Raw genomic sequence first — 4,797 nt, 5'->3', positions numbered from 1 at the left:
TATAACAATATATATATTGTTAAAGTATTGTATGATTGTTATTCTTTTCAGTTTTGTTTTACGCGGTATTTGTTGATTGTAATGGCATAAAATCCAGAGCAAGAGCTGCCATAAGAGCTATAACTGTAGTTAATTTAATGGAAAGTGAAATACAATTAGTTAATTAAAAACTGTGCACTTATAAAGAAATTAATCAAATAATATAAGGTTAACTTATGCAATATTTTAAAAAATCAACAAATGTTTTAAAAGGAACTATTTTAATGAGTTTGAAATTGATTATTCAGTTATGAAAATTTAATTAATTTTGCAGAATCAATTTTTGGAATGAGCTCAAAAACAACAGAAGATAAAGCACATATTTATCTATCTTTCTCCTTTATTTTTTATATAGCGTTTAAAAACTATGAAATGTCTACTGAAAAAGCCTAGTTGCATTATTGAAATTCTATGAAAAATGGATAAATCAAAATTTTACAGTTAAATCTATTATAATTTTAATCGAGATAATTAGATATTCAATTATGATAACCGGAATTCTAATTGATATGATCAAAACCTATAACTAATTTATTCATTTTCAATCAAAACTATTTTTCATTATCGGAATAAGTAAAAATCAACATTCTGTTATTAAAAAATCACAGATTTTGTTTACACATAGATGTACGGATTTCACATATTTATTTTATCGAAACATCAGATATCTCTATAAATATATATTTATTTTATCTCTTATATGAAGCCAAATCTCTTTCCGAAAGGAAAGCAGTTTCGTTTGAAACAAAAGAAAAGAGGCAAAAATAGTTTTTTTGCAGTCACGCCGTTATATTTTTCTATCATTGAAACGAGTAATCTCGCATTGTGAAACATCGAGACTGACGGCCATATGCGAACCCCTTTTCAACCCTCAGACGCGCTTTTGTTGCCTTCGCCTCTAAAGAACCGCTCGTCCATAGCTCGAGACGCGTCTTAGATCGCGTTTCATGGTCTGAGAAAAAGAGAGAGAGTCGACATTGTGCCCGCCTAATTCGAAACTACATATTTAATCCTAGGCAAACTTTTCGAGGTTGCCCGGGCAACCGGCAAACACAAAGAAACCAACCACCACTAGCCACGAGACTTGAGAATTCGCGGTGGCGGCGGCGGCGCGGCTGTAGCAACCCCGAGGAGAATCGCGTGGAGTGGAGTATGAAAAAGAGGCCCTTTGGACCGATGTAAATAACTGGTAATGTTAGCACGAAATAAAGAAACCTGCGATAGACTTACAATGCATCAAATTCTAATTTTAATGAAACTGTAGGTGGCTGAACTTTTGTGGCTGAACTAGTGGACACTTTTGAAACTTAAAGTGAGATAAGTTTGAGATAAATTTGGGATTATTTTTCGAAAGGGAGAAAGACCATTCCAGTGTACTCTACTTAATCCAAGAATAAAATACTGACTTTTTGTATACATATAAGTTACGTAAATAGATAAATTTAGAAAATATCAGATGCTAATATAACGATTTTAAAAAGTGACTATCTCTTTTATGAAAATGTTTTCAGCTTCTTTCGTTATATCTATTCGTTATATCTATTAATCGTTATATAAACTATTCAAGATATGAAAAAACGTTTTCCATAAAAGTTTTTAATAGAACTATCTACTTATCTATGTCAATAATATTTGTAAAAAATAATTTTGAAAATAATTAATACTTTAAGATATAACGAGGAAAGCTAAAACTGATTTATGTATAAGGAATGATTTCACCTCTTTAAATTTATTGGCCGCAATTGATATTTTCTAAATTCATTCAATTCTGTTTATGTAATCTAAATGTAGATATATAAAGTTTCATTACAAATCAGAATTTGATGTAAGGTTCTCTTGGGATAGCAAAATTGGTGCCCTTCTACTATTTACTAAAACTAGTATAACAAGATTTAAAATCTAGATGGAAATAACAATTTTGCAAAAATATTTTTCAAAGTTTAACTAGATACAAGATTGAAACTAATTTTGTTGGACCATCAAAATACAATAATTATGTAGACTCATATATGACGAGCAATTTTTGCAAAAAATTTTTATATTCTAGCAAGTTTGAGTATCGTATACAATTACTGACAGTCCAGCAAAATTCTTTTCAGATTTGTGTATCTAGTAAAATTTTTAAACACTTTATACAACAAAATCGTTTTTTCCATGTAGAGTACCTTAAAGAACTTTAACGTCTAAATCATTTCAATTTTAATAATAATTATAAATGATACTATTTGCATTTTGACATTATCTATCATATCATAATAATTTGAAAGAAATGAAACACTAAGCTCCCGTGTTTTTGGAATTTGCGTGTATCTCTAAGGGCACCTGTGCGATAATGCACCCTTGATGAGTATGATGCGCGGTTTTGCGAATATATCTCGAAAGTGCGAGAGAGGAAACGTTGATGGCACGTGGCAAAAGGTAAGGAGCTAAAAGGGTTGCGAGCTATGCTCCTCCGGCGCGTAACCCTTTTCGCATTACCCCTCTACGTTCTTAGACGAGATGCACGAACCAGATGTCTGCTCGCTCCTCCGTGTGTGAACATGCCCACTCAGAAACGCACACACACACACGTAAATTCGCGCGCACATAACGATAAAGCCTTCCATACATGCATTTGCGCTGGCGGAGACTGTGAGGTTTAATCTCGACTCGATGAGAGTTGCAATTTTGCGGAGATGACCGAACCTAGACCAACTCTCTCAAGGTGGATTACACAAAGACTGACACCAGAAGACGTTTCCACCCGAGAAGGAAGACTATTCTACCATATTATTCGAAGGCTCATAAAGTATGTGTTAATGGCTGGTTAATAACGCAAATCACGAAAAACAGAAAAGATGCGCTCGAATCTTTACGTTGAAGATTATCGTTAATAATTATTATGTATTTATTCGCGAGGAACACTTTCCATCGACAGACAGTAATAAGATCTTTATAAAAAGTAAAATAGCGCGTCATAAAATTATATTGTTTGATCTTTTATAGCGCATTTCTTAATTTAAAGAGCGCAATAACGTGAAAGCATTTATCCTTTTTTAAATCTTCTTCACGCCATACCATGAATAATATAAAAATTTGTTGACCTGAATACATTTTTTATTTTCTCAGAATTGCAGATATTTAACAGTAAAGTCTCAAAATTTTATTGTAATTAATATTAATTTAATATTTTTTAATATTTAATATTTATTATATTCAATATTAAGTAATAATTTGATAATAATTTAATACTTAATATTAATTTAATATTAAAATTTTAAATTTGATATTTCTTTTTTGAAATATCAATATAAATTATTATTATTTAAAACATCCACAAAATAATAGAATTTAACCCTGTAGACTAAAAAATTTTCAATTTCATTGTGATTAACTATTTATCTTTAATTGCCATTCCAAACACAATGGAGGATTTGTTCAGGTGGAACGAAATATGAAGCGAGTGTACGAAATTAACATCAGCAAATAGGACATTCTGTATAGAATTGCCGATTTTAGTAGAAACCACTAGAGAGCAAAGTCTCATTCTTCATTTAATCTTAAATAAATTATATACTTCAACAGAATTTTAACTTAAAGAGGTTTTGGGATTTACATTTTCTACTCTATGCTCGCCGTATTCCGTTGCGCAAGCAATGTAAATATTTTGTTATCGTGATAAATTATATTATGTATATAACTTTTAAGTAGATGGAAAATTGAAATGTGCATCGAAGAGTTAAGGGCCGAAGTAACCGCGGCTCGCAAAAGACGTCGTCCGCAAGCAACGGTAATTGCTTCCCAACGGAAATTCGTTGTCGCGATGCAAACAGCAGACACCGTCGCCGTGCGAAGTCCGATAATTGTTTCCACAGTATGGTATTGTCCCAAGTCTACCATATTTTCATAAAACCATCGTGCCCTTCCGTAAACTGCCATATATTTATTACTATTATTAGAGTACCTTACAATTAGCGGAGATGGTGGCAACTTTCCTGAGCCCGGCTCGGAATGCTCCCGGCGCGAACACCAAGATCATAGATATAACATCGCAATATAATTTAACAAAGATTAGATTCAATGCAAAAGCAACATGAATATTCTCTCTTACTTCTCTTTCGATAACATTAATGTATAAACTGTTACTTGTTTGTTACAGATTTATGATATATTTTGCAAATTTTTACAGGCTATTTGAAACTGAAATTCAGTAAATTTGCAGGAAAATGCCCAGAAGATATTTTTTAAAATTCTTATATATTAAGAAAAAAATTTTAATTTTTTAGATATTTAGATGCATTTTATAAATGTATAAACAATACAGAATAATGTTTTTTGTTACCCTATTTTTTCTCTCTTTTTTTCTCTCTTTTTTTCTCTCTTTTTTCTATCTCTTTAATATTTATATTCAGAAAAAAGAGATTGATGGTTTAAACCATTTTTCAGTTTTTAATTATAAAAAATACAACTACCTTTGATTATGAGTAAATTTTTTGTCATCACTTAAAGTTTTTTTTTCGTCGTTACGAACATAAGTATAATTTCTAGAATTTCTAGTAGAATTTTGACAGAGTGTCTGATACATAAGGAAAATTTTTGAACCGAAAAACAGATTATCCGCTAAAATATTAATAAGTATTTCATTCACAATTATATATTTTATTTTTAATAACAGTATAACAAAATGAATTATAATTTATCTAATATTTTTTGTATTCAAAAGAACGAGAAAGAGACATTCTGAGCTTTAACATATTCGAAAAAGTGCGCATTTACTTT

General features: G+C 30.7%; 1 long non-coding RNA gene and 1 pseudogene across 1 annotated transcript in view; both read left to right on the top strand.

The window, feature by feature from the left end:
• Window positions 1-1,207, top strand: part of LOC108756726 — a 2,177-nt gene extending 970 nt beyond the window's left edge. The window contains exon 3 of the long non-coding RNA XR_001939857.1: window positions 1,056-1,207. This is a non-coding gene — a long non-coding RNA (uncharacterized LOC108756726). The remainder of the gene's footprint in view (window positions 1-1,055) is intronic.
• Window positions 1,208-3,859: 2,652 nt separating this feature from the next.
• LOC108756725 overlaps window positions 3,860-4,797 on the top strand; it is a 52,831-nt pseudogene continuing 51,893 nt past the window's right edge.

The sequence above is a fragment of the Trachymyrmex septentrionalis genome, unplaced genomic scaffold (assembly GCF_001594115.1).
Source record: "Trachymyrmex septentrionalis isolate Tsep2-gDNA-1 unplaced genomic scaffold, Tsep1.0 scaffold13, whole genome shotgun sequence".
Classification (NCBI taxonomy): domain Eukaryota; kingdom Metazoa; phylum Arthropoda; class Insecta; order Hymenoptera; family Formicidae; genus Trachymyrmex; species Trachymyrmex septentrionalis.
This window is presented reverse-complemented; position numbering and strand designations above follow the sequence as displayed.